Here is a 24405-nt window from a genome sequence, read left to right on the forward strand (position 1 = left end):
AAAGGCAGGCAACTGTGGCTGCTCCATGTTTGGGGCAATCCAGGTGTCAGGTGTCAGGTCTTCCAATGGAAAACCTTTCAGCCCCAGGCTGCTGCACTATTGGCACATCAGTGTCCTTCTCTAAAACAGGCCCTTCATCTGCACTCAGAGTGGCCTCCTCATCAGAAGATTCCTCTCGGACAGAAAACTCACTGCCAGAATCTCTCACTTCCTCCTCTGCCTCAGATGCAGAGTCAGTCTCATAATCATGGTCAGAAGACGACTCAAAAAGCATACCAACAACCTGCTGAGTGGTCACTCTGTGGCTAGCTATGATCCTTTCCAAGAAATGTATCTTGACAAATGCACCAGTAACAACTGTCTCAAATAAGTAATAAACAAAGTGTGGCTTTATCACAAATAGTTATTTATTCAAAAACTATACCACTTACCTGCTTGAAAAAGCTAGACTCGCCAGCAACTACTCTGCACAGATACAGCAATCACCAATGATATCCCATTAAAAAGAAAAAAGAGAAGCACATTAGACATAAGACAACACAAATTTTATTGTGCACAAATATAAGGACAATTTCACACATAATCCTGCATTTAGTACACCACCTACAAACATGTCATTCATGCAGGGCAACAATACTCCTTTGGAGTAAATTGTGTTTACTTACTTAAAACATGCAACTACACAAACTGCAGGTCAACCACTGCCAAAAACACAAGGAGCCACAGCAAAGGAAGCAAAAGCTTTAAACTAGAACAAAAAGGAGAAATAAACTGTTATAATTACAAATGCAAATACTTCGCCAATTGACAAACACTGCACTAACAAGCATTAAGAAATTTTCCCTGGTGCTTAAGTGGATTCTGCCCCCCTTGGGGGCAAATGGGCCTAAAAACAATAGGCCGATCTGCCCCCACGGGGGCAGAAATGGCCAATAGTTCTGTGGCTCCTTTGGAGGGCGACCCTTGCCCAAAGGGTACCCCCCAAAAAACGAACCATACACACCCACACAAACACAATAATTCCTAGGGCCTAGTGGGTTTCAACCCCGCCGGGGCCAGATTGGCCAAAAACTTGGCCGATCTAGCCCCAGGGGGGTTCAAAACATACAAAAAAATCATGCCCCTAGGGCAGCAACACTTTCTCTAGGGGTAGCTGCCCTAAAATATAAAATATAAAGAGATCCCTGGGGTCTAGTAGGTGTCGACCACCCTCGGGTTCAGATTGGCTGAAAAAACGGCCGATCTGGACTTCAGGGGTGTCGAAACACGGATATATCATTGCCCCCAGGGGAGTGACCCTTGCCTAAGGGGTCGTTCCACAAAATACACAAAAAACAATCTCTGGTGTATAGTGGGTAGATTTCTGCTCCACGATCGCGGGCGAGCATGAATCCACTCAAAACAGGCACGGGGAAAGGAAAAACTCTTTCCTTTCCTCCTGTGTCTGTTTTTACCCCCTAAAATCCCCCAGGAGAAGGACTCACCTGAAAAGGGTCCTCTCCGATGGACGTGCTGGAAACAAATGGCTTCCAGCGTGTCCCAGCAGCATTTGATGTTGGCGGCGTGCTGTGAGCGCGCTGACATAATCAGATTGCCGAGGAGAGAGTCGGTTGGAAGGGGAAGCGATTTTCCCTTCCATTCCCGACTGGGGGGTGTGGGAGGGAGGCCCATGGGGGAGCTTTCACTCCCCCAGTGGGCCCAGTGCAGGAGAAGCTGGTCTTGTCCCCGGCACACAGGAACCGTGTGCAAGGACGAGGCCACCGAGGCCACCTCGCCTCAGGCACCGTAGGGGTTAAAGGATGTCCCATCACACTGCTCTCACTCTGAGTGAGGCTCTGTTCAACTGCTGCGACGGACCTCAGACAGTCTAGTAAGGCTGCTGCAACTGGGTCCAAAGTAGCTGAAAATTATGCTACTGGGCGATTTACACTGCCATGTACTTGGGTCAAGACAGACAAAGAACATGTATCACGCTCATGACAAAACAACGTGAAGGGTTTTGTGTAATCAGGCATACCCAAAGCTGGGGCTTGACACAGGCTCTCTCTCAATTCCATAAAGGCTTTCGTACAGGCTTGGTCCAACACTAGAGGGTCATTAACCTCCTTGTGAGTCAGCTTCTGCAAGGGTTTTGAAATGACCGAAAAATTTGGACTCCATTGGCGGCAGTAGCTCACTATTCCCAAGAACATCCTAACATCTCTCTGAATGGTTGTAGGATTCATCTGTAATATGGCGGCAACCCTTTCTCTGGATATTTTCAGGATTCCTTTCTCAATTAGGTGACCCAAATACTTCACTTCTGTCTGACAATACTGTAGTTTTGCTGGAGACACTTTGGCCCTCATTACAACCTTGGCCGTAAATACTGCCTACCGCCGTGCTGACGGCTGCCAAGATACCGTGAGTGCGGCGGTACACCACTACGGGTATTATGACCCACACAGAGAAAACCACCACTATACAGACACCCACACAAGTCCGCCAGCCCAAAGGTCAGTGATGAATTGGCGGTACCAAGACCGACACCGTTATGCCAATAGGAATACGCCCACAGTATCAGGACCCACAAATCACCACGGCGGTCTTTCAACCACAGTAAACCATTGGCGGTACACACCGCCGCGCTCAAAATACCCACACATTTACAAAACACCACCACATTGGACAATTCAAACTACACACACTTGACACATATACACACACCACACCCACACACTCAGACCACTATAAAACACACACCTACATTACTCACAACCCTTTCAATGAAAAAAAAGATTGTTAACAGAGAGAGACACAAGCCAGGAGCACCTACTCAATCTGAGCCAAAGAACACCATCACCCATACACCATCCACGCACCTCACAGCACACACCATAACACATCACCCCACACATCCTCACACATCCTAACACATATCACTCACACCACATCAATGGCACCCCAAATACACCCCAGGTTTTCAGAGGAGGAGCTAAGAGTCATGGTAGAAGAAATCATCCGGGTAGAGCCACAGCTATTCGGATCACAGGTGCAGCATACGTCCATTGCTGGGAAGATGGAGCTATGGTGGAGAATCGTGGACAGGGTCAACGCTGTGGGACAGCAACCCAGAACAAGGGATGACATCAGGAAGAGGTCGAACGACCTACAGGGGAAGGTGCGTTCCGTGGTTGCAAGACACCAGGTAGCAGTACAGAGGATTGGCGGTGGACCCCCACCTCCTCCCCCACAACTAACAACATGGGAGGAGCAAGTCTTGGCAATAATGCATCCTTAGGGCCTCACAGGAGTACAGGAGGAGTGGACTCTGGTAAGTCATATCTTTACTACTATATCCACCACCCTACCTGTATGCCATCACAAACTCCTACCCCTACCCTCACACCCATCACTCCACCACCTCACATATACCCCACTATCACAACCCACCCATCCAGAAACCAAGCCCTGCATGTATCACCAATCCATGTACCCCCATCACAGACCTGCATGGACACCCATCACCACAGCATGCCCATTAGGAAGAATCACCTAGCCCACAAAATCACCACGCACACAAGACAAAGCTGACAGGACAGTCACAACCATAGAGGGAAACACACCCATGCACAAGATGGCACACGCAGATACAATAACACTGCATTTTCATCCCCACAGGACCCCTACTCAACATCACCGGAGAGGAGTTGCCAGCAACATCCAGTCCCCCCCAGAGGAGGCCCACAGTGATGACAGCAGCTCTGCATGCCTGGATCACGATGACTAACCTGGCCCATCAGGGACATCTGGACCGTAGGTTACCCTGCCACAGTCCCAACCCACCATAGACCCTCCCCCTCAGGAAACACCAGCACAGCACCCAACCAGCGGGCCCATGCCATTGTCCCCAGGACAGGTCAATCAGCAGTGTGTCCACCACTAGAGGGACCCCAGCTAACCCCACAAACACAGGATGAACAGGGACCTGGGGTCAGTGGCAGTAGGCACACGGTTCAGGGGACAGAGGCAAAAGACAACAGGGAAGCTGGGAGGACTGCTGTGCGACAGGGGGAGGACAGGCCCAGGGAAACCACTCTCCAGGAGGCAGTCACCAACATTCTGGGAGCATACCACCATTCCCAGGAGACCATGGGCCAGATACTGTACAAGTTGCAGGAGACCCAGCGGCTGCAGGAGGGACAGTACCTGGGGATCTGGGAGGACCTCAAAAACATCTACACCATCCTGGTCACCATTGCAGGGGTGCTGGCTGACATGCCCAACACCATGAGGGAGGCAATGGCACGACAACGGGCCCCCGACACTAGCCACACCGAAGATCAGCCCTCCACTTCCGCTGATGCTAGTGGACAAGAGGCCCCGCCACAGGACCAACAGGCCACCAGGACCCCACCCCCTGCAGAAGGAGAACCACCCCGCAAACGGTCCCTGCGATCCAGGCAGAAGCCAGAGAATATTGCCAAGACCCCCTCCAGGAAATAGGACTCTCCTGAATGTCACCCTTCTGTCCCACTCTGTCACCCTGTCCACCTTGAACTGCCATTACTCCCCTTCCTATGCCCCATTGGACAATGCACCTGTGATACCAAGAGACTGGACTCTAACTGGACATTCCTCCACCATCACCCCAGCCCATTGCACATCCCCCTCTACGTATGAGCAGTTAAATATACACCCTTGAAACAAATACAACTCTGGAGTCTGTCAACTGATTGAAATATGTATTAGTACAACATTCTGAAAACATTGCAAGTCATATGTACAGTTTTATATATTGGTATGACCTTTAGTGGGCAGCAGTAAAGATACCAGGATCCAGAGAGGGCCACAGATATCTGAAAACAGAGATGCCAAAGGGTACAGTAACATGCAACATGCAACGATGATCTGGCACACCTTCTTGGGTGAGTAGTTCAGGGATCCACCTGCCACATGGAGGCACCGGAACCTGGACTTCAGGAAGCCGAAGGTTCTCTCAATTATCCTCCTTCTTCGCCCATGTGCCTCATTGTAACGTTCCTCTGTCCTTTTCCTGCCATTCCTCACTGGGATCAGTAGCCATGAGAGGTTGGGGTAACCAGAGTCACCTGCAAATTTCGAGGGACAACTGTTAGACACACACTAACCCTTAGGGACATCCCCATACCCAGACACCAACATATACTGGGTGGGGACCTTGGGCTCACCTATTGGCCCATCACATATGGGATGCTGCTATTCCTCAAGATAAAGGCGTCATGCACAGAGCCAGGATACTTGGCATTCACACGGGAGATGTACTGGTCCGCCAAACACACCATCTGCACATTCATAAAGTGATAGCTTTTTCTATTCCTGAACACTTGTTCATTTCTCTGGGGGGGGGGGGGGTACAAATGCTACATGTGTACCATTTATGGCACCAATGATGTTAGGGATATGTTAGGGATATGTCCCAGGGCATAAAAGTCAGCTTTCACCGTGGCCAGGTCCTCCACCTGGGGCAATACAATGGAGCTGTGCATGTGTTTAAGCAGGGCTGACAACACTCTGGTCAACACGTTGGAGAACATTGGCTGAGACATCCCTGATGCCATGGCCACTGTTGTTTGGAAGGAACCACTTGCCAGGAAATGGAACACTGACACTGCACTAGAAGGGGGATACCTGTGGGCTGGTGGATAGCTGACATCAGGTCTGGCTCCAATTTGGCACACTGTTCTTGGATTGTGGCTCGATCAAGTCTGTATGTTAGTATAATGTGTCTGTCCTCCATTGTCGCAAGGTCGACCAGGGGTCTGTACACTGGAGGATGTCTCCATCTCATATTCATCCTCAGCGGTTGAAGCATAGGGAGGAAAATGGTGAAGAGAGGGTCATAATCACACATCTAGTGCAATAATGAAGCTTTTCTACATTTACAGAACCAGTATGTGAATCCAAGAGTCAGTTGCTATGCCAATGTCTGCTGTGACGCAGGTAGGCGCCATGGCCTGTGCCCCCCTGAAATGGCAGCTGCCTGACCTGTGAGGAGGGACAAGTGGAAATGAGGTAATTCTTACAGTATGCACCGCTGCGGCCGTGACCACCATTTTCCATCTATTCACTCACTTGCTACCTGACCTTCAACAGGAGAGGACCTACACTGCAAGTGCTGCTGTGACCTGTGTCTGGAAGCGACAATGGCTCATGTTTCTGGGGAAAGGGCCCCTGCCTTCACTGCAGAGGAGTTGGAGAGACTAGTGGATGGGGTCCTACCCCAGTACACGTTACTCTACCGTCCTTCAGACAAACAAGTGAATACACTGTGAGCATGGTGTGTGGGCCATGAAGGTATGGAGTGCTGTGTATGTAAGCCACATGTGGAGGGGGTGCTGAGGCATCCTGGCCAGAGTGCTGCATGTACGGTGGTCAATGTATGTGCGTCAGGGGATGGGAGGGATATGGTGGGCCATGAGTGCGACGGTCCAGACTGTTAACTAATTCCCTTTTCTGCCGTCTTTTTCCTGCAGGTCAGCGCCCATCAGAAAAAGGGTATTTGGTGTGCCATCACCAAGGAGGTGCGGACCCTGGGGTCTTTGACAGGCAGAGCACCCACTGCCGCAAACGGTGGGAGGATCTGTGCAGCTGGGGCTTGCCTACCAATGAAGGGGTGCGGACTGGGGGTGCCCCTAGGCCAGGGAGAACATAGCAGGGTAGGTCCCTTGTTGGGCAGGCTCTGAAGCACTCCAAACCCAATAGCGTTAGTGGGCATCTACTACTGGTAGGGGCCCTGTTTGTTTCAGGTGTGCGGCTGACGGCGTTAGGCATTGTACCCCATGGGCTGGTGACTGGCATTGTAACTGTTAGTGCATGGCCAAGTGCATAGGGCTCATCCCTGTGAGTTGTGTACGCCAAGGGTAGTGTTGTTTCTGGTATTGACCAAGTGCATCCTTTGTCTCTCCCCCCCCTTTTTGTTTTGTCACCCTGTCCTTGTGTGCATAAGAATCATCTGGGGGAGGAGCAGAGGCACCGACAACGGAGGGAGCTGCATCCTACATGGGCCTGGAGGCCGAATCCACAGACAGTGAGGGCACCAGTGGGACGGAGGGCGAGGGGAGCACCACGACCGGGACAGGATGGGACACCACAGACAGCGACTCCTTCTCCGATGGAAGCTACCTGGTGGTGGCGGACACCTCTGTGCCCACCACAACAACAGGTACAGCCGCCACCCCCCCCTACCAGCACCGCCCTCCCAGCAGCACCTCAGAATCCATCCGGTGCCCACTCACCCTGGAGGGTGGGCATCTCCTTCGCCCCAGGCACCTCAGGCCCTGCCCCAATCAGCCCTGGTGCCATCAATGAGGAGGCTATTGACCTCCTGAGATTCCTCACTGTTGGGCAGTCAACCATTCTGAATACCATCCAGGATGTCGAGAGGCATTTGCAACAAACAAATGCATACCTGGAGGGCATTCACTCTGGCGTGGCGGCCCAACAGAGAGCATTTCAGGCTCTGACCTCTGCACTGATGGCAGCCATTGTCCCTGTCTCTAGTCTTCCCCCTCCAACTTTCTCTACCCAGTCCCAATCCCCTCAACCCCAACCTATACCAAGCACACCATCAGACCAGCATTCACCCAAATCAACAGGCAAAAGTGACGCAGGCAAATACAAGCACCACACTTCATCTCACAGGCACTCACACAAGCACCATCCCCATGCAGACACACCAACATCCACTGCCTCCACTGTGTCCCCCTCCTCCTCCTCGTCCACCTCCCTTCCAGTAGCGTCTCCACTCACACCTGCATGCACTACATTCTCATTCACTACCTCCATCACCAGCACTACATACCCTTCACTGGCATTCACCACCCCCACATCCATGCACACGTCCCCTGTGTCCTCTCCCAGTGTGTCTGTGACCCCTCCTCCTAAAGTACACAAACGCAAACACCCACCCACCCAACAGCCATCCACCTCCCAACAGCATCCAGCCCATGCACCTGAACCCAAACTCAGCAGACAGAAACCTCCTACAACCACTCCCTCTTCCTCAACTCCCAGACCTTCTGCCTCTTCCTTCCCCAGTGTCCCTAAGAAGATTTTCCTGGCAAACATTGACCTCTTCCCTCCCCCTCCGCCCCCCGGCCTTCCACTCGGGCCAGGATGGCCAAAACCCAGCTCTGCACCTCAGCCACCAAGTCCACGTCCGCTGTGGTTCCTGCAGCTGTCAGAGGATCAAAGGGGCCACCTGTCAGGTCAGCCAGTGTGCCAGCAAACCCTCACAAGGCAAAATCCATTCCACCACCTGGCAAGGTGAAGAAGGGGACAGCATCCAGCAAGAGGAAGGAGCCACAAACACCCAGCAAGGCCACCTCAAAGACTCCAGCTGCCAGACCCAAGGTGACACCACCATCTGCCAAGGTGAGGAAGGGGCACAAAACACCAGCCAAGGCACTTCCATCCTGCCATCCGAGGCTGCAGGTGAAGGCCTGGTACCTACCAGCACAACCGCCAGCACTGCCACCTGCACCGTGGCCAGCACCTCCAGCAGCCACGCTGCTAGGACCGCCGCAAGCACCACTACTGTCAGCAGCAGCAACCCCAGTGGACAGCTGTCTGAGGCTGCAGGAGAGGGGCTGGAGCCTCCCTCCACCATTGGTAGCACCCCCACCGGCACTGGCACTACCACCAGTGTACAGCCGTAGCCACCGCAGGATGGACTCTAGCCCTGCAACCATGGACTATCATGCATCCTGGTCACTGCAAATCTTGTGGCTTTGACACACAGGTGAGGGACTGTGAACTGCGCACCCCAAGTGTTGCATTACTGGGCACAAAGCCCCCTCCAGAACCAGTGGGAAAGGCATCCACTCATCCGATCCTTGGCAGGATGAAGTATACTAAGCACAAAGCCCCCTCCAGAACCAGTTGAGAAAGGCCTCCACTCATGCTATGCTTGGCAGGATGAAACAAACTGGGCACAAAGCCCCCTCCAGAACCAGTGGAGAAAGGCATCCACTCACTCTATCCTTGGCAGGATGAAGTATACTAAGCACAAAGCCCCCTCCAGAACCAGTTGAGAAAGGCATCCACTCACGCTATGCTTGGCAGGATGAAACAAACTGGGCACAAAGCCCCCTCCAGAACCAGTGGAGAAAGGCATCCACTCACTCTATCCTTGGCAGGATGAAGCAGACTGGGCACAATGCCCCCTCAAGAACCAGTGGAGAAAGGCATCCACTTGAGAGACTGTGGCTTCGCAGTCCCCCGGACCAGGCAGTGGGCAAACCACCCACTTGAGAGACTGTGGCTTTACACTCCCCCGGACCAGGCAGTGGGCAAACCACCCACTTGAGAGACTTGAGAGACTGTGGCTTTGCACTCCCCAGGACCAGGCAGTGGGCAAACCACCCACTTAAGAGACTTGAGGGACTGTGGCCTTGCACTCCCCAGGACATCGCTGTGGGCATGGAGCCCCCACCAGGAGCAGTGGCGTTGTCCCATCTTCCGGCTGAGGTGCCCCCCGTCCCCCTGAGGTGCCTGTGTGTTTTCGACCTGATGCCCCTGCAGGGTTCTCTCCGTATTGAGGCAGAAGGGAAGTGTGGGCTTGGCCTATGTGATTTGGCCCTGTGGCCCATGGACATTTTGAGTGGACAATGTACCGCCTTATGTACATATTGTATATATTGTAAATACCGTTCTTTAGAATTTGTGACTTATATCTGACTATTTCTAATATGACACTACTTTGACTCAATTTCTTTTGTCCTTGTGTTCTTCCAGAGGGTTACGGGGTGTATATGTAATGTTGTTGCATGTGTTTGTGTGTATTGTGTTGGGTGTGAGGGTGGGGGTGTTACATGTTGCGTGTGTGTGTCACTCTCTTCCCCCCATCTGCTAGGTACAGTACTCACGTGGTCGTCACCGCCGACGTTCATACTCCTGGTAGATGAGAAGGTACACCAACATTGGTAACACCTGAAGTTCGGGCTCCATGGCGTCCTGATTCTTCGTTGACTGTCGAGAGGTGAGTGGTTTCCCTTCTATATACTGTTTCCGCCGTGCTTTTGAAGGCGTTGGTACCGCCTCGGAAAAGCTGGCGGATGGGCAGGTTGTGATGTGGTGGGTGGTACATTGACTTCTGCCTGTCTGTTGGCGATTACCGCTGCGGTGTTTGTTGCTACGGCTGTGGTGGTCTAAGTGTTAAAGTGTCTGTCTGTTTTGGCGGTTTCCGCCGTGGTCGTGATTCCATTTTTTTTTACCGCCGGCCTGTTGGCGGTGTTACCGCCTCTTTAACACCGACCGCCAGGGTTGTAATGAGGGCCTTTATGTCCATTCTTCCCTAAATGATTCAGCAAGGCAGTAGATTTGTACTTGCATTTTTCTTTTGTTTTGGATGCAATCAACAAATCATCAATGTACTGTACCAATGTCGACTGGTAAGACATTTCCAGTGACTCTAAATTATTTTTCAAGATCTGATTGAAAATGGAAGGTAACTCTGAGAACCCCTGTGGGATTCTACACCAACAGTAGACTTGATTTGAGAACTTGAAACAGAAGAGAAATTGGCTATCCTCGTGAAGCGGAACAGAGAAGAATGTTTGTGACAGGTCCACTACGTTGAACCATTCAGCATCGTAAGGGATTGGAAACATAATTACTGCAGGATTGGGTACCACTGGGCAACATTTAAACACAATGTAATTCACCTTTCTCAAATCTTGAACGATTCGAAACGTCCCACATGGTTTACGCAATCCCATGTTTGGAGAATTACATGAACTGCTCAGCACCTCTTTAAAAACACCTTGGTCTACAAATTCTGAAATTATTGGTGTCAGACCTTCAAACGTCTCTTTTGTCATGTGGTACTGAGGAATCTGGGGAAAAACTGCATTTGGCTTGACTGTAACTTTAACTGGCTCAATTACTTGTATCAGCCCGATATCTTTTCCTGGAAAATCCCACACTTTCATCTTGACAGTTCCCTGTAAATCGGAAGGAAGATCCCTCACAGTGAAGACTGTAAAGAAACTAATCAGAGGGTAGTCCTCATTCACTGTGTCACAATTTGTCTCTGTGAATAAGTCATCTCCATCATCACTGTTTGTCTGAATTTCAATTCCGGCATTTCAGCAAGAAATTGAGCATTTCATTTTATACAAAAAATCCCTTCCCAGTAGGGACACAGGGCTTGAGTCACAAACTACGATTTTTTGTAATCCCCTAAAATTGTCAATTTTGACTGGGACTAGTTCTGTAATTGGGTTCATCAAATACTGGTTTGCAACTCCTTTAATCTGAACTGTTTTCTCTGAAAGAGGCAGGTTTGGAACTTCTGTCATTCTTACTGTAGAGCGTGTAGCTCCAATTTCAACCAAGAATGAGACTTTGTGCCCCATAATCTTTCCTTTAACATAGGGACCTTTCTGATCTACCTCTAGTGATGCGGCCAACACGCATTCTTTCTCATCTGAACTCTCACTCACCCAGTCATTGTTTATTCCATTCTCACTGTGTAGGGGAAATTGATGTGCAGTATTATTATTATAGGTAAACCTTTGACCTGTGACCGGCTGAGAAAGCATCACTTGTTGCTGTTCCATTGCGGCTTGAGGTATTTGAATTTGTTTTCTAGGTACCATTTGGACTTGAGGTTGCATCTGTTGTGTCTGGGGTATCTGTAATTGTGGTAACTTCACCTGTTGCATGGGCTGAAAACCTTCAATCTGATTCATGTTATTTTGGAAATTTGGATTTGGACTCTTCATTCTTGGCCCTCTCATGTTTTGGAAAGTATTGACATAACTCATTTGCTGAACACCAGGTCCCTGACTTACCATCGGACAATCCCATTTCCAATGCCCGAGGCCTCCGCATGCGTGACACAGCAACATTCTTTTCATTCCCTGTACATCATTCTGAACTACCACAGTATTCAAATCAGGACTACAATTCCCATTTCCAATTCCTCCACAACCTCTACCTCTTGCTTGATTCTGAAACACTACATTTCCCTGCTGCTGTTGTTGTGGAAAATTTCCCTGTAAACCTGTTTGTGGCGCTTTAATCTGCCTCACCATTATCTTCTCTTTTAGCTTTCTCTGCTTCAACTCAATCTTGTCACTACAGTACTTTGCATACTGCAACACCTCATCCAACGGCTTTGCTTGCCAGCAAATCAAATGACTCTTAATCATCTGACTAATTTCAGTTCTCAGTCCTTCAACAAATCTGAACACAAAATGAATCATGTCTTTCGGCTCAATTGTTTCACTACCACTGTAAGGCTTAAATGCCTGTAACAATCTCTCATAGTATGCGTGTATGGATTCTTTTTTCTCCTGAGCTGTCCTATCTATGCACTGCCAGTCCGTGTTTTTGGCCGAAATTCTAGTTTTCAAAATTTCAATCACCTTATAGTAATATTTCATTACATCAGGAGATGGTATACCTGTTGCTGAATCTCGCTCTGGTTCCTTTGTCGGCCAATCTACACTCCTTGCATTCCACCCTTACGTCTGAAGGGACTACTATCTCTAACAGAGCGTTTTAGACTTCACATAGGCATTTTGCAAGCTTTACAAACACATCCGTCTGTTGGTACCATTCTACAGGTTTCTCTCTGTCTGGGGTAGTCATTTGTAAATGACAGAATGCCACTTCTGCTCCAAGGGACATGAACAAAGTTCCCTCCTGGAATTTCTTTCATTGGTAATATTTTCACTGGGTCCTCAGCCTGCTGCATATTTGCAGTAAGATTGCAGGATCCCTTTTCTTTTTGTATCTTTTCTTCACCCATCTCCCTTCCCACTTGTCTAAAACTCCCCATGTTTCAATGCTTTGAAGCAATTTTCTAAGGTGCGTTTTTATTCCTGAAGTTCTCATGTGTTCAAAATCCATTGTGTCAAATTCTAACCTGTAACTTCTCTTCAAATGGTTAGTTTTTTCAATCTCTATGTCATGTTTATCTGCCATGTCTTCCAACTGTTTGTAATAATTGGGCACAAGTAATGCAGCTCATCTTCTGTGTATTACTCAAGTCTGTTTACTCCCATTGTTCCTTTGATTAGTTCCTCTGCTTCCAACCCAAGTCTAGTATAGTTCTGGTAATTCTCTCCACAAGAATCACTTCGAGAGCTACTCAGACTTTCCAGCCATTCGGTTAATTGTTGGGCTGTCAAACCTTGTAATGAAATGTGGTTTGGCTTAGCATTTGGCAACTGCTGTAAGGATAGGTTTGGAGTCTCTGGTGTCACTAAGCTCAGGTTAGGGCTTATGTATGACCTCGCCTCAGTATTTGGAGGAACTCTGTAAGAACTTAAGTCTATTAACGGTCTTGCTCCATCGAGGGTTGGTCTCATGGGGGATATTAATCTGGCATTCTCTTCAAGTCTCTCTCCAGATAAATTCTGGCTTGTGACTCTGTCCGCTAATCTTGCTATTTCCCTGTGCAAACAATGGTATGACTGGACCAAATTAACTGGTAGGGACACTGCGCCTGGACTTGGTCTGACATTTGGGTCTTGTGGGTGCATTATTTCTGTATTCTGACTCATCAGTGCAGGCATCTCTGTCTGTGATACTGTTATATGGGTATACCTTGGAATAATCTGTGACTGCACTGAAGGCATTAAATGCTGAGTTGACTCTATCTGAACCAATGCTGGTTTTGGGAAACTTGTCCTGTCGGCACTATCAGGTTCGTTGCAGTATCTATAATGAGTACATCTGGGTAAATTCTGGGAATGTTCAACTGTGGCATTGGATTTTTAACTACTGAATAAGTAGGTCCACTAGACCTACTCTGTATCTGACTCTGTGTCGGTTCGACTTGAGTCGGTGCTGTAGGGTCTACCTTAGTGTTTGAGCCTTTCTCATGTACTGCATATGGTGGGGGACGATTCCTCAATAACTGTAAAATAACTCATCACCTGACTCTTCATTGAGAGTCAAAGACTTCCTAGATTATTTTGATCACTGCTATTTGCCCTCGGAATGACCTGTATTCTTTCTGGTAATTTTTCTTGCTTCCTTTTCATTGTCTTGTGTAATTGCAGGAAACAATTTAATTCCCTGTAAAGTCTCAGATCTCCAAAATTTCTGACCCCAATCCCATCTAGCCTCTGCTAGTGTCTTTTCAGCCTTTCTCATCCTTCTCTCAAATTTTACCTGCTGTTGCTGTCTAGCTACTATTTCCTAAATTGCTAACGCTTCGAACTGTGCTGGCCTTGGGAGGGGTTAAAAATCGTACAACACCCGGCTCAAATTCTCCAAAATCCTCAGATTAAGACCCTCATTATGACATTGGTGGTAAGTACCGCTTACTACCATGCTGAATGGCGCCAACATAACGCTACCGTGGCGGTATACCGCTACCCATATTAACACCCACACATAGCAATTCATCAGTATACAGACACAAACACATGTCCGCCAGCCCAAAGGTCAGTGATAAACTGGCAGTACCAAAACCCACACCCTTATGCCAACAGAACTACGCCCACAATATTATGACCCACGAATCACCGCGGCGGACATTCAACAGCGGTAAACCATTGGCGGTAAATACCGCTGCACTCAAAATAGAGACACACATACAAAACAACACTACATTGGACAATTCAAACTACACACACCTGACACCCATACACACACCACACCCACACACCCAACCCACTATAAAACACCCACCCACATTACCCACATCCCTTTACAACTAACAAAAATTGGCACTAGAGAGAGATACAGCAAGAGCATCCACAGAACCAGAGCCACAGAACACCATCACCCATACACCATCCATGCATCTCACAGCACACACCCCAACACATCACCCCACACACCCTCACGCACACCACTCACACTACACCCATGGCACCACAAAAACACCCCAGGTTATCAGAGAAGGATCTAGGGGTCATGGTGGAGAAAAATCATCCTGGTAGAGCCATAGCTATTCGGATCACAGGTGCAGCAGACATCCATCACTAGGAAGATGGAGCTATGGCGGAGAATTGTTGACTGGGTCAACGCCATGGGACAGCACCCAAGGACAAGGGATGACATCAGGAAGAGGTGGATCGACCTACGGGGGAATGTGCGTTCCATGGTAGCAAGACACCAGATAGCAGTACAGAGGACTGGTGGTGGACCCCCCACCTCCTCAACTAACAATGTGGTACTGAAAATTCTGGACCCGTGTTATAAACATCGTCGTATCACAACGATTTTGGTATCAGCAGACCGAGAATGATTAGAATAGTATGCACAAGCATTGTATTCATATTCGGGTAACGAAATCACCCGAATATCAGAGCTTCCGTCCTGAACCCTCGTGTTCCATTTAAACGACAGCCATTTATTGATTGCCCTCACATAGGCCAATGTCTAATGCTGAAAACGAGTCTGAAGGACACGTACACCTTTGCTGACTCCTCTGTGACCTGGGCAAGCGGACTCCACTGCCTGAAGCCAAACCTGTTCGGCCAGTTTCTTTCCCAGTGGCCGAATGAGATTAGTATCAAGGCACAACACATCATAAAACCTTTCATCACACACAAACCATGCCTAATCTTACACACACCTGTCCCTGTTTCTTTCTTTATGACTTGCTTTACAAGGAGGAGGTGCCCGTTTATATTGGGGGTCCGTCGATATCTGATGAAAGTACTGAGCCTTTCCGGGTAATTGATTGAGGGCTGGTCAAACTGGAATATGGGCTTGTCATCATAAACCTGCTATTTCTTTGTAGTGAAAATATGTGAATCGTCAACTGTAAAATAAGGAATGTTTGCCTAAAGCATAATATTTTGTATAAAAGAGAAGGTTAGCTTTGCAAAGGGAGCAGTCTCCTGAGAATATACACCGTGTTGTACTTCTAGGATACCTGTTACTGGCTGCAGCCAATAAACAAGATCTTTGACTTCACCAAGAAGACTCTGTGTTTCTGTAGTCTGAAACAGGAAGGACTCGAAGTCTTAGGGTGTGTTCCCTGGCACCGCTGGGTTCTGAAAAACCCAGTACTTCAGTTGGCGCCCAACGTGGGGTGATTTCAGCAGTACCGTTCCAAGCCAGAGGTTCGTGAGGAGCTTCGTGTGAAAATTCTGGAGGAAGGCTGTCACTTTATCGACCCCTGTATGTCGACGTGGTCCGAAAGTCTTTGCTGCGAGGTTCCCCGCTTTCCGACGGCTACGAAGGACTGCTGCCCTGACTATCGCCCTGTTTTGGACCCTTGATGATTTGGTAGAGCGAAACGATAAACGAGTCTTCTGGTGACGTCATCGATACCTCAGTTAAGTATAAGTGGAGCGTCTCCCAGTCCTTAGTTTGGTTCTTAGTTTGGTATCCCCTTGGGATCTTTGATTTGGAACTTGCAAGTACCAAAGCCGAGGGATTCGTGTATTCACGAGACTATCGTATTCAATAATCCTTTGAAGTTTGAAGCTAGACTAGAGAGCAAAGATGCCTGGTCTTAGCAGATATGGAAATTTGTTTTGTCTTGGTTATAATAGGTATTCCCGATTGGAGGACTCATGTCCGGTTCCTCCGATTGGAACTCCAACCTATGAACTATATGTGAAACATGGCATAGGCCCCATCACATATAATGAAGTATGGATCCGATACACCAGGAAAGATGGTGTTTTAAAATGGCCCCAATATGGTAGTTTTGACACAGAGATTCTGAATAATCTAGAGGTTAAACTTTTCAAGAAGAAAGCCCGGCCGGTGATGTTTGACTCTTTCCGCCTATGGCGTAAGGAAGCCAAACAGAAGGAAATTAAATTAGCAAAGAGAAATAAGAGGGAAGAGGGTATCTCGATAATGCAAGCTGCCATGCAGTTTAAAGATGATGAAGAAGAACAGATGAATGAGCAGTTGCACAGGCAACGTAAATTGGTGACCGATAAATGTTATCCAGTTCTTCCACTTCTTCAGCAAGATGCAGCAAAAGAACTTGAGAAAGATCCTTTAATGTCACACTTGTTGAGTTCGCCACCCCCTTATGCGCAGAATGCTACAGCACCTCCGCAACCTTTAGCTGTGCAACCTCCGGTTATTGTACCTCAGGTTCTTCCACAGCCGCCAGCTCCTTTTCAGTTGGCTCCTACTACTATGGCGCAGCCCCTTCAAGGGCCGCCGACTTCGCTACCTGCTCCATCTGTACCTCCTACGACTTTATGTACTACATCGACTGCCTCTTCTGGTGTTCTTCCTGATACTGCCTCTGCGTCTGCTTCTGCGTCTGCCTTGCCTCCCTCTGTTTTTCCTCCTGTTCTTTCATCAACTGCTCCTTCTGTCCGACAGAGAGTGACAGATACTGTTGCCAGCCTTATGTTTCCTCTCTTTGGGTCGTCTGGTGTGACCCCAGATTCGGAGCGTAAACAGTCGCGTAGTCAACTGCCTAATTCTCAAGAGAAAGAAATGTTGGACCGTATGGCGCGTAAATGGGTTGTTTACCCTTTAAGATACGATGTAGAGTCTGTTATGGATGTCTTCCGTCAATGGGGAGCACCAAAACAAAGATACGTTTTTGAGAAAATGTGTGCTTTCCTTTGTGAGGAATTGGAAGATAATGATTTGGAAACAAATCCGCCTGATTTGTGCCGTGTACGGTTTGAGTTTGCAAAGGGCACGATTGTGGGTCCCGATGTTGAGACAGCAGTTGTGACGTTGTTGTCCTTTAGGAATAAGGATCCTTCTCAGTCATTGTTCCAACATGACTCCTCTGTTAAAAAAAAGGTGCAACAGTACCCAATGAGAGAAGTCCCTCCGGTATGGAAGGACGCTGTTGAGGCTGATGATGCTAATCACATTGATGCTGTCCCAGCTAATTTTCAGCGTGTTTGGGTACATGTTCCGTGGAAGCGAGCTGAAGTTTTAGCCCTTAAGCAGACTTTGCCTGATCCCCGTAAAAACCCTGCAGGCTATTATAAGGAATTATCACAGACTGCAGACTCATGCATTATGAATTTAGCCGACATAGACATGTTATTATTTGGGAATGTTGTTCCACAGCCTTTGTGGGGATTGATTCACCATACAGATCATGCACAAGAGTTAGGTGACTCATGGGCTAATATTAGTGCTGCAAATGATAGACAAGTTGGTGGTGCCAAGCATGAGCCTTTGGTAGCAGAACTGCCTGCTAGGATTATTACTTACATGAAGACTTTAATCCCTGCGATGCGTGTGAATTGGGATAAATTGTCTGCGTGTAAGCAGAAGAAAGATGAAACAGTGTCTGATTTCTTCACCAGGTTTGAGGAAACGTTTATCGACAACAGTGGTCAAGATATGAGTACAGAAGGTGGTCAACGGTTGTTCGTTGACAAGTTTGTGCACAATTTGCTTGCAGAGCTGTGTAAGAAATTGAAGGATTCAGAGAGTTCTTGGGCCGTTTCCTCTTCAGCACAAATATTGGCTACTGCACAGTACTACGAAAATAGGGATAAAGATGAGAAGGATAGAGCAGACAAGAAAACTAAAGAATTAAAGACGAAGGTTCTTTTACAACAGGCGTATCCGCCACGTGGTGGTCAGAGTAACTATCAGCAACCTCAACAGTTCCAGAGAAACTCGCAAAGGTTCGAGTTTTCTCAACCACGTGTTCCTGTAGGTCCCAATCAGTGTTCATATTGTAAAGAAGAGGGTCATTTCAAGTATAGTTGTCCTATTTTGTTACAGCGTACGAATGGTGCTTCTGGCGCAAGAGGTCGAGGTGTTCAACAAGCTCCTAGAGGTAGAGGACATGGAAGTTTCCCCCAGAACACGCATTCCTTTCCGTCTCAAAACTCAATGAATAGTTTTGACCAGCAACATAACGCGTCTGGTAGGGCGGCTCAGTACTATGCTGACGACTACTATGCAGAAGATGAGAATCTGGAAGGTAATAATTGCTAGGACAGCCATAGACGAAGAGAGGGAGTTTTTTTAGTTCCATTGGATCCGAATGGACCTTATTTTAAGGTGATTACCTCAGGTGTGTCGGAGCCTTTTCTGTTGGATACTGGTGCTACAAAGAGTTCTATTATGCACTCAAAACTCACTGGCGCACCTTTGTCTGGCGAGATGAATGTTTCAGTAGGTTTTTCTGGCGCCCCGGTTAGAAACCCGATTTCTAGTCCTATGTCCCTTTCTGTTGGACCTTGTGAATTGGAAGCACCCCTTATTCTGACGACAGGTTGTGGTGAAAACTTGTTAGGATTGGATTTGTTGAAAAGATTGTATGCAACATTATATTGTTCTCCTTCGGGAGTACAACTTACACTGGGTAGGAAAGTGGTCTCTCCAATGTATTTGTCGAAGGATAAACTTCCGACCGAATTGTCGTTTCTTCCTGATACCATTTGGGCTACTGGTCCTAATGACGTGGGTCTGTTGGAAATACCGCCTTATGTTGTGACATTGAAAGCCAATGTTAAATTACCACGCATTCAACAATACAAGATCTCTAGTGAAGGTGAAAAGGCGTTGCTAGCGATCATTTATGAAAAAGATGTAATTGAAGAGACAAGAGGCAACGTTTGTAATAGTCCTGTTCGGCCTGTTTTGAAACGTACTGACCCCTCTAAGCCACCTGTTTACAGGCTCGTGATTGATATTAGAGAGGTAAATAAAATAGTTGTGCCACAGTTTCCAGTTGTTCCTGATATCACTGCCATATTGACTATGATTCCAGCTTCCGCCACCTGGTTCTCGGTGATTGACTTAAAGAATGCTTTCTTTAGCATCCCGATTGCAGAGGAGAGCAGGGATATTTTTGGCTTCAGTTTAGGAGGCCGAAGTTTCCACTTTAAACGCGTTCCTCAAGGCTACTGTGAAAGTCCATCAATATATAGTCAGGCTTTAAAAACACAGCTTGATGCAATTGTTTTACCTGACGGCGCTACCCTTATTTAGTACATTGATGATTTGCTAGTCGCTACAGATACTGAAGAGATTTGTAAAGAAGCCACCTTGTTGTTGTTGCGTCATTTGTCTGATTTACATCACAAAGTGTCCCTTTCAAAACTGCAATATTGTCGACAAGAAGTGACCTACTTAGGTCATCTCTTATCGAAGGAGGGAAGGAAACTGACCTCAGAAAGAATTCAGGCAATTGCAAAATTGAGTGTGCCAAGGACACAGAGAGAAGTACGTGCTTTCTTGGGCATTACCTCATACTGCAGACAATGGATACCAAATTTTTCTTTGCTGGCCAAACCTTTGGTAGCATTGACCTATAAAGATACACCAAACCCCGTTCCGTGGTCTGAAGATTGTCAGAAAAGTTTTTCCGAATTGCGTAATGCATTGTGTTCGGCTCCTGTGTTGGGTACCCCCGACTACAGTAAGCCCTTTACACTGTATGTCCATGAGAAAGAGGGTTGTGCATTGTCAGTGCTGACACAGTCTTTTGGAGACAAGCAGCGCCCATGCGCATATTTTTCGTCAAATTTGGATCTGGTAGCTAAAGCATTGCCGAGTTGCTTGAGAGCCACAGCGGCAGCAGCTGTTTCTATTCGACAGTCTGCTGGGTTAGTGATGAATAATATGTTGATTGTGATGGTTCCACATGCAGTGGACATGTTGTTAAACAGGACCAAGACACAGCATTTAACTAGTGCTCGATTGTCAGGTTACGAGTTGACACTGTTAGCGAGTCATGTGCACATAAAGAGGTGCAATACGTTGAATCCAGCCACGTTATTGCAGATTTCAGTAGAGACAGATGATGTTGAACAACATGATTGTTTTCTTAGGACAGAAGAAGAAACAAAAGGGAGAGTAGATCTTAAAGATACTCCTCTTGTAGAGTGTGATGGTACCTTATGGGTGGATGGTTCATGCTTCAAGCTTCCGAATGGTGATACGACTGCAGCATATGCTGTCACAACTTTGCATACGATTGTTGAAGCTGCACGTATACCACATAATTCAGCTCAAGCAGCAGAGCTGATTGCACTTATGAGAGCGTGTGTGTTATCGAAAGGAATGAAAGTGACCATATATACCGACAGCCAGTATGCGTTTGGTGTGGCCCATAGCTTTGGACGATTGTGGAAAGAACGTGGGTTCCTGACTTCGCATGGAGCTAAAATTCAGCATGGTCAGTTGGTGAATGAGCTTCTTGAGTCACTGACCTTGCCATTACAAGTTGCGATTGTGAAATGCAGTGCACACAAGAAGGTTACTGATGATGTCGGGCGTGGCAATGCATTTGCTGACGAAATCGCAAAAGAAACAGCAAAAGATGTGATGAATCGAATGTATGTTGCAGGCCCCGCAAGATGGGTTGGTGACGTTGGAATATGTGAAGATACGATAGAGGGTGTGAAGTCTATTCAAGCTGAAGCTTCAGAGAAAGAATTGAGCGTGTGGAAAGAAAGTACGGGTAAATTGGATGAAAATGGTTGTTGGGTTGACTTGTCAGAACATCAGCGATGGTTGTTACCCGATGCGTATGTGCTTGCAGTGGTGACAATGGCTCATGGAATGGCCCATATCAGTGTGAAAGGGATTTGTAAGTTGTTGGCTCCAGTATGGCAAAATGCTGGAATTCCTAAATGTGCAGAGAATGTGGTCAAGAATTGCATGGTGTGTCTGAAATACAATCCTGGTAGGGGAACCCCAAATCCAGCTGGTCATTTTGCACCTCCAACGTATCCGTTCGAGGTTTTGCAGCTAGATTTCATCCACATGGAAAGGTGCAACAATCTGAAATACGTACTCGTTGTTGTTTGTGCTTTTTCAAGATGAGTAGAAGCATATCCCTTAAAAGACAACACTGCCTTATCCACAACTAAAGCCCTTGTCAAAGAATTCTTCCCTAGGTTTGGAATGCCGAGAATGGTCTGGAGTGATAATGGGAGTGAATTTGTGGGTCGAGTGATGAAAAAAGTAAGTGAAGGGCTAGGTACCCAGCAAAAATTCCACGCTGCAAATCACCCCCAATCAGCTGGACTAGTAGAGTGCTATAATGGCACGCTAAAACTGAAGTTGGCAAATATACAAGCGAGCTCTGGTCTTAAATGGCCTGACGCTCTGCCTCTAGCACTCCTATCAACAAGAATGACTGTGCATTCGCAAGTGGGACTTAGGGCCTGATTCTAACTTTGGAGGACGGTGTTAAACCGTCCCAAAAGTGGCGGATATACCACCTACCGTATTACGAGTTCCATAGGATATAATGGACTCGTAATACGGTAGGTGGTATATCCGCCACTTTTGGGACGGTTTAACACCGTCCTCCAAAGTTAGAATCAGGCCCTTAGTCCCTATGAAATTGTGTTTGGCCGCCCGGCCAACATATGGGGAGTGCCAAGACCAACAAAATTCAGTGAGATCGAACACCCTGTACTGCTTGATTATTTGTATGAATTGACGGCTAAATTGCGTGTTCTACACCAACAGGTTCACGATACTCTGCCTCAGGTCTCTGAAGCTCCAGGACATCTTATCGATCCTGGATCATGGGTACTGGTCAAGAACTTCCAGCGGACAAAGAATGACCAGCCCCGTTGGACCGGCCCCTACCTCGTCCTTCTCTCAACAAGATCAGCTGTTCGAGTGGAAGGGAAAAAGAACTGGATCCACGGCGTACACTGCAAGAAGGTCCCTTTTCCTCTACCGTACGACCCGCTGACTCTGAGACTGAGACTGTGCCTCGTTTTTTGCCATTTAGCGATGCACGTGTAAAAGGAACAATTTCTGAACAAGAAAGTGACAATAATTTGCAAGAAGCTGTGCCACCGTCAATTCGATTGAACACTACAGAGCCTGAACTCTTGTTCCAGAACCAGACAGTTCCTGGAAAAAGCCGTTATAATTTGAGACCAAGAACTAAGGACAAATAATTTTTTTCCCGTTCCCTTGCTATTTTTTAAAGTGCGGCTCTCTCATCTGAGAAACTTTCTTATTTTTGTTTTTTTCTTTTCGAACCGCCATCCGGGTTCAGCTGTAGGGTCGTGGTTGCCCAAGTCTTTGGAGTGCAGCTGAAGATGTTAGGTCGACAGTTCTGGTCGGTGTAAGGGAGTTGCCCTGGACTGACAGAAGCATTCCCTAGCATAGAACACCCTACCACCACGAGCAGCAATTAGAGAGGATGGAGTTTTTCAAGAATGAGAGACCTGCCAGACAGATGGACTTTAAAGCCAGAATGGGTATAACAATGACAAAGAAACGATTTTTGATATTATGTATTTTCATGTTGCTTAGTGTAATGACGTTTTTAATAGGATATGTTTTATTCTCTTTTCAAGTGACATTTGCACCCATTACTCAGCCTATACCTCCTTCTACTGTTTCCTCGCATTCTTTTCACCCCCTGTCTGAACACGAGTCTACCAGAAGATTAGAGTTTGCCAACAATTCATTCATTCAGCTTCTACACCAACACCAATTAGTAGTGAACACAACTAACTGTTGGGTGTGTGGTCTTATGCCTCATACTACTGATTAAGGTATCCCTTATCTGGTCCTGCCTTTCAGCCATAATGGTTCTGTGTGGGCATATAGAACAGTGTTCATATATGCGTATGAAGCCAACCCCCTACGCTCTGTGAAAGATAATCCTAAGAATAGTGCTCTAGCTAAGGGTATAGTAGATATGATTAGGGAAAATATTTCCTATGAGATTATCCCGAGAGATGAGACACTAGCATATATTGGATGGAACATAACAGGATATGGAGTTACTCTGAGTAGGAACCAGCGAGCAAAGAGATCCTCCCCGATTTGGATTGTACCCCATCAGGGTCACCTATGTCTGCAAGGTAATGGCAAGAATTCCAGAGCTCAGTTAGGGAAAAGTATCTGCACTGAAACATATGTTTTTGCGTCTCAGACTTCTCCTTCGTTCTTAGCAGCTAAGGGTATCTATTTCATCTGCCATAATAGAGCCTATACATGGTTGCCTCCTGACTTCTCAGGCACATGTTTTGTTTCGTTCCTGTTACCTCCCACCTACACGGCAGCGGCAGATTACCATAAAACAAGGATGGTTCGAGGTGTCATAAGTAAAGAAGACACTACCGGACAAGAATTTGGAGATTTCGCAAAGGGTTTTCTGCCGTTTTGGGGCCCTATGGTTAACAGCAGGAACATAAGGCAATTGACAAAGGTGGTTGAATCCACGGTAGTTGAAACCGCCGGTGCCCTTAGTAATTTGACTGCTGAGCTCCAGTCGGATCGCCTTATGACTCTTCAGAACAGGGTCGCATTAGACGTCATACTTGCAGACCGAGGTGGGGTATGTAAAGTGATCCAATCAAGTTGCTGTGTTTTCATCCCAGATAACGCTCCAACAGTCTACCAGGCCATTTCCAAACTGCATAAGATCTCCGAGTCTATTCACGTGGATAAAGGAGATTGGTCATTGATGGGGTGGTTCTGGGAGCTGATATCCGCCTGGGGATGGAAGACTCTGGTAGTCATTGGGATGAT

Source organism: Pleurodeles waltl, chromosome 9, assembly GCF_031143425.1.
Source record: "Pleurodeles waltl isolate 20211129_DDA chromosome 9, aPleWal1.hap1.20221129, whole genome shotgun sequence".
NCBI lineage: Eukaryota > Metazoa > Chordata > Amphibia > Caudata > Salamandridae > Pleurodeles > Pleurodeles waltl.